Source organism: Nerophis lumbriciformis, linkage group LG03 (genome assembly GCF_033978685.3).
Source record: "Nerophis lumbriciformis linkage group LG03, RoL_Nlum_v2.1, whole genome shotgun sequence".
Classification (NCBI taxonomy): domain Eukaryota; kingdom Metazoa; phylum Chordata; class Actinopteri; order Syngnathiformes; family Syngnathidae; genus Nerophis; species Nerophis lumbriciformis.
In genome coordinates, this window is record NC_084550.2 from 43,062,501 (window position 1) to 43,073,154 (window position 10,654).

The 10,654-nt window shown below is 39.5% G+C and overlaps 1 protein-coding gene across 10 annotated transcripts in view; it reads left to right on the forward strand.

The window, feature by feature from the left end:
* Window positions 1–10,654, forward strand: part of eif4g3a (eukaryotic translation initiation factor 4 gamma, 3a) — a 107,649-nt gene that overhangs the window by 738 nt on the left and 96,257 nt on the right. The gene's annotated exons all lie outside the window — the stretch shown is intronic.

A 10,654-nucleotide genomic window follows, 5' to 3' on the forward strand; every position in this document is an offset into this window, starting at 1 on the left:
TGACATTGTTAGTTAAAGCGGGCTTTCGTCATCCCTGACACCGGCTACCGGCGCCGGCTTTGTTCGCTGTGGAAGGCTGCTAGCTAGCAAGGTGCGTTAGCCGCGTAAATATGCGCGTTGAGCGTAGCAGGGCAGCTAACTGCCTCCGCGGGTGCCTTACATTTTGGCCCAAATAAGGCCCAGCCTTTGGGGGATTGCACCTCCCCTCCCATTGAACTCCACCCGCACCTTGACGGGCCTGTTAGCTCTCTGGTCGATAAGCCCTTAAAACCCGACAACAGCGAGCAATTACACGAACACGTTTTAACACGTCATTCAGTCTGACATGGCAATTACGTCGGGTTTTTTTTCAATTATCTTCCATTTCAGCTTAATCGTTTATTTGGTATGGCACACTGTCATTACCGTGGCTTGTCAACCATTAACATGGCTGTGCTGTGCCAAGTGTTGTTAGCACTTGCTGGCCTGTTTACCTGAGAAGGCGACTCACCGCACTTATGTCATCTCCACTTACAGTTAGGCTTATGTTAGTAGTTTGTTTCCACCATGTGTAACCTGCCTGGTTCACTCCCTGCTTGTTCTGTTAGGCATTAGAGATTAGCGTGCTAGCTAGAGCTGCAGCTATCGAAAATTTTAGTAATCGAGTATTCTATCTAATACTCCAATCGATTAATCGAATAAATCATATTTTTGTTTAATCAAGGTTTAATTATACATTTTAAGATGTGCCCTCAATTATTGCGTTTGGCCTAATTGTCTTTTATTTCCTAAATGCCTGTTTTCATTATTGAAGGCTGACATGCACAGCTGAAATGCGTCCGTGGTTGGTTGTGCCAATTTGTGTGCTAATAAAAACAGGTGCGCTCACAGCCCTATGTGACCGCATAAACTAAGTTCTTGTCTCTTTTGCGTTTTTGATGATTATCATATGGTGCCGTTTAAATGGTGGTTTCTCCACGCAAATCCGCTGAGCTGTTTTCAACCTGCCAACAATACATAAACAATATAAAAAGACAAACCACTTAATAATGACAACAACAGTTTTAAATTTTAAGAATACAATACAGTTCATTGCATTCATTGCATGCAAAATAGCAATCAATTCTCATTTTGCCATCAAAACATGTTTGAGATGAAAACACACATAAAATTAGTTCAAAATTAATATTCCCTGAGAAAGTTAAAATAAAACTATATTCTTAGTATCAAAAATAAAACAAGAACAGTTTTCATTATATCAAACATAAAAAGTGGATTGGGTAGTGCCTTTAATACTGCATTTGAAATGTGCAACTTCATATTCGGAACCAATATGGCTGACAGGAACTTGGCACACAAATGCTACTACTGTGAACAAGGACTTGGAACTTTTACATTCTACAGAGACTATAGTGGGTGCAAGTGCAAGCTATCAAAGTAGCATGACTTGAATAACTTTGCACAACTACTTTTGCGTGGTTACTAATGAAAGGCTAGTTGAACACGACAGCTCGGATAGCCTTGTTAGTTTTCAACACCTTTTGGTGGCATTTGATGACTTTGCGGGAGTGCGAGAACACGTCCTGGTTATCATAATGAATAACATTTATTTTACTAACACAACTTTTGTGTTTACATTATATACATAATAGATGACTTACCTCGCCTCCGGACGTCCCTCAAATCGGATGCTTTCTCAACAGGTGCTACAGTGCTATTGTGGTATGCGAGCTCCACTTTGCAATGCTTGCCTACTACTGCATTTCCGTTCGATTTTAGTGTGAAGTGTTCCCACATCTTAGACAACTTTTGTTGCTTCTTAATTCCCTCGTTTTGCTATGGCTCTGTCCACTGCTTTATGTGTCGTCTGCCATTGCGAGTTATGTCTGCGGAAAAGTTTTATAAACTCAAGCGTATTTAGAAGACCGGTGTTGTGCGATGCAGGGGGTGTATGATCTGTGACGTAAACACGCTGTGCAATACCTAAACAGTCTGCGCGAGATGTGAGCTTTGACGACTGTTTACTAAACGAGGCAAAATGCCGTAAAAAAAAAACTTAACGACTCCTCGAGGCAGCAAAAATTCCTCAAATATATTTTGTAATCAAATTACTCGAGGAATCGTTTCAGCTCTAATGCTAGATACCGAGCCAAAGGTGAGGTTGACCAACGTACGCATGGCTCAGCCACAAGCAGACCTCCATTACTCATGAATACAATTACAATATGGTTCATCAGGAAAGTACTCACAACGCTTCACTTTTTTCTTATGTCACAGCCTTATTTCAGAATGGAATACATTCATTGTTGTCCTTAAATTTTTTACACACAATACCCCATAATGATAATGTGACAGTGGTTTTTTTTTGTTGAGATTTTTGTAAATGTATTAAAAACAAAAACCTAAGAAATCACATGTACAGTTGTGGTCAAAAGTTTACATACACTTGTTAAGAACATAATGTCATGGCTGTCTTGAGTTTCCAATAATTTCTACAACTCTTATTTTTTGTGATAGAGTGGTTGGAGCACATACTTTTTGGTCACAAAAACATCACATGGACAAAGATAAGACCTTCTGGAGGAAAGTTCTGTGGTCAGATGAAATTAAAATTTAGCTGTTTCGCCACACTACCCAGCAATATGTTTGGAGGAGAAAAGCTGAGGCCTTTAATTCCAGGAACACCACCCTACCGTCAAGCATGGTGGTGGTAGTGTTGTGCTCTGGGCCTATTTTGCTGCCAATGAAACTGGTGTTTTACAGAGAGTAAATGGGACAATGAAAAAGGATTACCTCCAAATTCTTCAGGACAACCTAAAATCATCAGCCCGGAGGTTGGGTCTTGAGCGCAGTTGGATGTTCCAAAAGGACAATGACCCCAAACACACGTCAAAAGTAGGAAAGGAATGGCTAAATCAGGCTAAAATTAAGGTTTTAGAATGGCCTTCCCAAAGTCCTGACTTAAACATGTGGACAATACTGAAGAAACAAGTCCATGTCAGAAAACTAACACATTTAGCTGAACTGCACCAATTTTGTCAAGAGGAGTGGTCAAAAATGTAACCAGAAAATTGTGGATGGCTACCAAAAGCGCCTCATTGCAGTGAAACTTGCCAAGGGACATGTAGCCAAATATTAACATTGCTGTATGTATACTTTTGACCCATAATAATATCATAAAAGAACCAAACCTCATGAATGTTTTTTGTGACCAATACTTATTGGTCACAAAAACATTTTCTCATTTCTAGATATATAAAGATGTGTATTTACAACATTAATAATATATACATACTATGCAAATATAAAAAAGCTTGTTGTGAAAAATGAGTTAAAATTTCACAAAAAAAAGGTCACAATTTCACAGGAAAAACGTAGAATTTTGGCAGTATTATAATAAAAGTCGTCATTTTACAAAAAAAATATTCACAAAAAAATAAGAGTTGTAGAAATTTTTGGAAACTCAAGACAGCCATGACATTATGTTCTTTACAAGTGTATATAAACTTTTGACCACGACTGTACATAAGTATTAACAGCCTTTGTAATGATGCTCAAAAGTGAGTTCAGGTGCATCCTGTTTCAACTGATCATCCTTGAGATGTTCCCACAGCTTCATTGGAGTCCGCCTGTGGTAAATTCAGTTGGTTAGACATGATTTGGAAAAGCACACACCTGTCTTTTATAGAAGGTCTCACACTTGACAGTGCAAGGCAGAGCACAACCCAAGAAGGAATTCCAAGGACTTGTCTGTACACCTCTGAGACAGTATTGTCTCCAGGCACAAATCTGGGGAAGGGTACAGAAAAGTCGCGGGGGGGACTGGAGCCTATCTCAGCTGCATTCGGGCGGAAGGCGGGGTACACCCTGGACAAGTCGTCACCTCATCGCAGGGCCAACACAGATAGACAGACAACATTCACACTCACATTCACACACTAGGGCCAATTTAGTATTGCCAATCAACCTATCCCCAGGTGCATGTTTTTGGCGGTGGGAGGAAGCCGGAGTACACGGAGGGAACCCACGCAGTCACAGGGAGAACATGCAAACTCCACACACGGGATTGAAGTCAGGACTACTCAGGACCTTCGTATTGTGAGGCACATGCACTAACCCCTCTCAGACCATGAGAAACTAAATTCTCTGGTCTAATGAGACAAAGATTGAAGTCTTTGGCATGAATGCCAGGCGTCATGTTTGGAGGAAACCAGGCACACCTCATCACCAGGCCAATACCATCCCTACAGGGTGGTGGCACATCATGCTGTGGGGATGGTTTTCAGCGGCAGGAACTGGGAGACTAGTCAGGATAGAGGGAAATATGAATACGGCAATTTACAGAGACATCCTGGATGAAAACCCGCTCCAGAGCGCTCTTGAACTCAGACTCGGGTGACAGATCATCTTTCAGCAGGACAACAAGCCTGAACAAATAGCCACAATATCAATGGAATGTCTTTAGCTCAACTCTGTAAATGTCTTTAAGCGGCCCAGCCAGAGCCCCGACCTGAATCCGATTGAACATCTCTGGAGAGATCTGAAAATGGTTGTGCACCGATGCTTTTCATCCAATCGGATGGAGCTGGATGGGTGCTGTAAAGAGGAATGGGCCTAAGTGCCCAAAAATAGGTGTGCCTAGCTTGTGGCACCGTATTTAAAAATATTTGAAGCTGTAATTTTTGCCAAAGGTGCATCAACAAAGTACATGTGATGATTTTTTTATAATTAAAAAAAAAAATATATATATATATATATATATATATATATATATGTATATTTGCAAAATTAAAAAAACATATTTTGACTTGTCATTATGGGGTATTGTGTGTAGAATTTTGAGGACAAAAATGAGTTTGTTTCATTCTAAAATAAGAAAATGTGGAAAAAGTGAAGCGCTGTGAATACTTTCCGGATGCACCGTGATTCCAGCTTCTCATTACAGCATGTCCGAAAAGGAGTAGGCAGAAGCAAAGCTTAAGTTGCATCAGGGTGGCAGTGAGACAGAAAGGACGAGGTTGTACTTTTTTTCGGAAGAAGGATTTTAGGGGTGTCGATCAGGCCGCCCTATTAGGCCTGGGCCAATATTTGATAAGTAATTTAACTGGACGATAAATGAAAATGAAGTCGGTAAGTTTGCCAGCTCCGATAATCGCCATGTGTATGCGTTGTTGCAGGTTACTAAAGCGGTCACTCTTCTGCATTGGTTTTAGCAGCTATGGCATTTGTAGTACAGTAGTAATGATAATAAAACTCCCCACGGTTAGTATTATCGTATTCAATTAAAATGATCGAAAAACTATGATTGAGAAATATTATGGAGACCAACTGATGTTACTTTGCTAGCTAGCTTAAATGCTAACATGTAAATAAGAGACATTAACGTCTTTCCCCATTAAGAATCGTCATTCCCCAATCGAAACTTGTATGAACACATTACTGTCTAAACACCAACGCCAACTCCCTTCAGCAGGAAGTGAACTCCCGTGACGTCACATAAACCGTAAGGGAAATAAGTAAACATCTATTAAAAAAGCATTTACAAATTAAATAGAATAAGAAACATATTTAAATTTAAAAATAATATGGTTCCTATGAAGCCAGAACACAATTTGATATTTCCTCTGCCAAAAAAGTATATTGCCTGTTTTAGTTATTTAAAAAAAAATACAAATTGGTTAAAAGATTGTGCCTTGTGTATAATTACTTCTTTAGCACTTTAAACAATACCACAATAATAACTAATAACTTTGTTCACAATAACTTTATTTCGCCTTTTTATTTATTGTTTTGGTTGTGTATATTTGAGGGTCTTCCACCTGCTCCTCAACAGAGACAGAACTTATTTCACTGCTTTTGGTTGTTATTTTTTTCAAGTGCCAATTTTTGCTTCCAAGCGGAGTATATTTTATTTGTTTTCAACTTGGATGTTTAAAAGTTTACATTCCAACTACAATGTTAAACTACAATTAACAGTTTAACATTGTTAAAGTTGTTTGTACAGCCACCCTCAGTGTAACCTGTATCTCTGTTGATCAAGTATGCGTTGCATTCACGTGTGTGTGCGTACAAAAGCCGCACTTATCTTGTGACTGGGCCGGCACCTTGTTAGAATGGATGAAAAGTGGACGTGACGACAGCTCGTAGAGGACGTTAAAGGCAGTGCCTTTAAGGCACGCCCCCACGACTACGACTACTAGGTGGACTACGAGATATAATGACTGATGAACACCTTAGTTCGATAATGAAGGTTGCCTCAGCTCAAAGCCTGAGCCCCGACATTAATGAACTAGCAGCCAAGAAAAGATGCCAGGTATCTGGCTTGGGCACATCAGATTAGATTACCTAGTGTGTTGCAAACTGAGCAGTTTAAAGTCCTGAATGGTTGGTTTATTCATTGTTATTTTATTTTAAAATTATTATCCTGTGGAAAAAGTTAATGTTGATATTTACCTCAGAAGGCTGCAAATAGAAAAGAGGCATTACATTTTTATTTAAATTGTATTTGATAAACCATTGATATTTTTTAATTATTATTATTATTATTTGAAACTCGATTTTGCATGTCACTATAAAGTTATATAAGCCTTGCTTGTTCAATATTCAATGCAAAACTTGTTTGGGTCCCTATTAAAAGGTTAATTTGTTCAACCTTGGCCCGCGGCTTTGTTCAGTTTGAAATTTTGGCCCACTCTGTATTTGAGTTTGACACCCTTGCTTAGACTGAAGTCAGATTCCAATTAGATTCAGACTACCTCTTGATGTGGCCTAAATCTGATGCCAAAAGATCAGATTTGAAGCACTTTGGAGCATCTAGACTGGTAAAACACAATCACATCTGTGTCACTTGAGTGTAAAAAAATCAGATTAGGAACGAACAAAAACAGTTTATTAGCATTGAAACTGCAAACACACAAAAAGGTGTGTTTTTTTAAAGGGTCTAAATCCCAACATCTAGGCTACATTTCAAATACTTACTACGGTACACTGTTGTGGGACCTCTGAGACTTGGTTAAAAACAGTAAATTATGGGACTTTTGTTAAGCAGTACTTTTTTGGACCGGTGAAGTCGATTAGCTTTGAGTTGGAATGGACATATCTCATCTTTGTGAGCATTTCTCCACCCAGCAATGCATCTGACGTTCATGCCTGAGCGTTTTAAATGTCGCCTTCTTAACTGACCTCTCTCCTCAAAGATCAGGAATGGGGGAGCACGTCAATTCCCACTTGCAGGATGTTGACTCTGGTGCAGCAACGTGATGGTGCAGTGCCTGACTGACTGAGAGTGTGTAGTTTGTTGCTGTTCCTGGTTGCCAGAGGAACGCTTGGCGCATGCGTGCGCTAGCCAGACAATAGTGGCGCTGCTTAGCATTCAGTGCAAGAGGCCAAGGTGGCGCTTCCCACCATCTGCCAACAAAGGCCCAGGTCAGCCAGCCTTGCCTAAGCCCCCCTTTTTCATTCCAACTCACCTCACTCTGCTGCAGGCCAGCTGAGAAACCGTCTGTTTTTTTCCCAGGCTACCTAACCACTCGACTTAGCATAATAGTTATTTTAGTTTGAGGAGCAGCACTTCAATTTGTTTTGATTGCCGATTTACTTTCAATATTTTCATACCCGACAAGTTGCAATGTACCGTATTTTTCGGCCCATGGGGCGCACCGGATTATAAGGCACATTAAAGGGTCATATTATAATTATTTTTCCACCTGTAAAATAATTTATTGTGGTCCATAACATGTAATGGTGGTTCTTTGCTCAAAATATTGCATAGATGATGTTTTACAGACCTTCTTCAAGCCGCTTTCTGACCGTTTCTTTAGGATACGGCGCTCCTATTTACGTGCCTCCATTTCGACAGTGTCTTCTCTCGGTTATCTTTGTAGTACCGGTAGTTTTTACCGCTTCCATAGCGAGTATATTGAGTCTATAAATTGGAATTGTGCACTACTTTGTATTAGAAATGGCAACAGCGGAGGATGAGAAAAAGGAGCCTATTGACTACAGTGGCGGACGTGCGCCAATTTTCGGGACTTATGCAGATTCCAAATACACATCAGCAAATACCAATAGGTAAGAACAGTTAGTTTTGCATAATATTGCGAAACAAAACTTAGACTTACACAAACGTTATTGATCCACAAGGGAAATTGTTCCACACAGTAGCTCAGTTACAAAGGATGGAAAGGATAGTGCACACAAGAGCACAAAAAGAGGGCGAAAGCAAAAGGTATAAAGCAGACTAAAATGTGCCATAGTAGTAATATAAAATATAACATATATGTAATATTTACATATGATATATACTGATATATTATATTATTATATAATATTTTCATATAACATATACAACATTTAACAAATCCCAATTACCATGTAAAATAGTACAGTATATGCAACAGCTGCAACATAAAATAGAGAGTAGCTCCAGCAGAAAATATACATTATAAACAAAGAGAGGTAGCTATTGCTGTATGTCGAGTGATTATACAGCCAGATAATGTCTCCTAATAGGTGCCATTTTGGGGTCCTTATACACACACCATAATAATAATAGCGTATATTGAAGCACAGTACGTCTGACTCCGGTAGCCATAATGCTCGGACAATCCACCAAGCGGTGTGGCTTTGTAGCTTACCAAAGTCGATTTTTGAGCGCTGTGTGTAATGTTCCATAATCTCAATGAAACATCAACGTTTTGTTGTTGCTTGCTTACAGGTACTTGCTAGCATCATTTATTGAAGAAGACGTCAACCTCCAGTCCACATGCATCGCTTATGTGACTGCTATCTACTGGTCACACTTATCATTACACCATGCACCAAATAAAATTGCTTTGATGTCAGTAAGCACAACCAGAATTATTACAAATATAAGGCGCACAGTCAATTTTTGAGAAAATGAAAGGATTTTAAGTGCGCCGTATAGTCTAAAAAAACATGGTACTCATTTATAAACTTCATTTCTGTGCTGTACACAGCACAGAAATGAGTGACATCAGTGACAATCAGATTGATATTGGTGGGTCTTATATATATGTGTTGTATTTGTTTGGAAAATACTGGAATTACAGCACTGATAACAATGTAAAGATTCATGTTTTCACAAATACATGCCCACACTGTGTGTAAAAAAAGTTAGCTTGTACTGGATGACACACATCTGAAATGGACCGCATGATAGGGAAGAAAATACCTAAACCGTGTCATTTGTTCCGAGTAGTTAAAATCCTGCTAAAGTCAGACATGACGTCACTTCCAGGTATGAGGACCAAGCGATGTATTGTATGTACAAGCTGCACTTGCATTCTTAACGGCAGGGGTGCATGTGATCTGGTGCACGCTCACTGTGGGGAAGTTATAAATAAACTGCAGAGTTGTTATGAGACAGCATGCAGGACAGTTCTTTCCAGAGAGGAACAACTTCCTGCACACTCATCCAACTGAAACAGCACAGAGTTACTGTGTTCACGCATTTTTGAAGTCTTCTTTGTATTATGATTATGGGATGTGTTGAAATAACAAGAGCTTTAGGAGTATGCGTTCAGCGTTTCATGTTCTTGCTTGTTGTTATGTTGGCTAGTTTACTTTTAGAGATACTGGTAATCTGTTTGATGTTTTACTGGCTGTGGTTTTCAAGCTTTTAACTCTGAATAGCTAAACAGGAGATCTGAAGCATATGATGTACCTATGTCGACAATACCCATTCAGGCAGATGTCTAATCTTTGTTGTTGTTGTTTTTTTCTCTGGTGTTTTCTGTTCTGCAGGAAATGCTCCAAATCAGAACAATATGTTGTTCTCTTCTGCGTGTGCTCATGCAGACCTGCACAAAATGTGGGAAGTGTACTGCAGTAAGTTTGAGATGTTACTATAATGGGTCAACTTCAGACCCATCACTACAATGCTATTGACCAGTATATGGAGCAGTGATATATTACATGTACAAGTAATCACATGGCGCATTCACTTGTGATGGGTGATCTTTCGGTGGCATTATCTAACATTTTTATTTCCAATCTTTGATTATTAGCAGTCACAGACCATAAATAATAATGTATGTCATAATGTATGTTAATTCAAATGTCAGTAACTAATGAGTTTATTTGGTAGAGATAATAGAGTACATTTTGTGTGTAGTCCACATTCCTTTTGTTTTAGTTTAAAATGATCCAGAAATAAATCCAGTAACGGTAAAAAAGGCAACTAATTTAGTTGGGCCTAAATTTCTTGCACCCACTGTTTGTAGCTACCAAGCATTGAAGTACTTTTTAGGAGAGGAAACTAGTCATTTGTTTTGTTAATGATAAGGTATCTATCGGCTCTTAAAAGTTTTAAATCTAAATAATTGTAATTATCCATCCATCCATCCATCTTCTTCCGCTTATCCGAGGTCGGGTTGCGGGGGCAGCAGCCTAAGCAGGGAAGCCCAGACTTCCCTCTCCCCAGCCACTTTGTCCAGCTCCTCCCGGAGGATCCCGAGGCGTTCCCAGGCCAGCCGGGAGACATAGTCTTCCCAACGTGTCCTGGGTCTTCCTCGTGGCCTCCTACCGGTCGGACGTGCCCTAAACACCTCCCTAGGGAGGTAATTGTAATTAATTGTAATTGTAATTAAAGACCTTAAAATGTCTCAAATTCTGTCACTTGTTAAGTCTTAAAGGGGAACTGCACTTTGTTTGG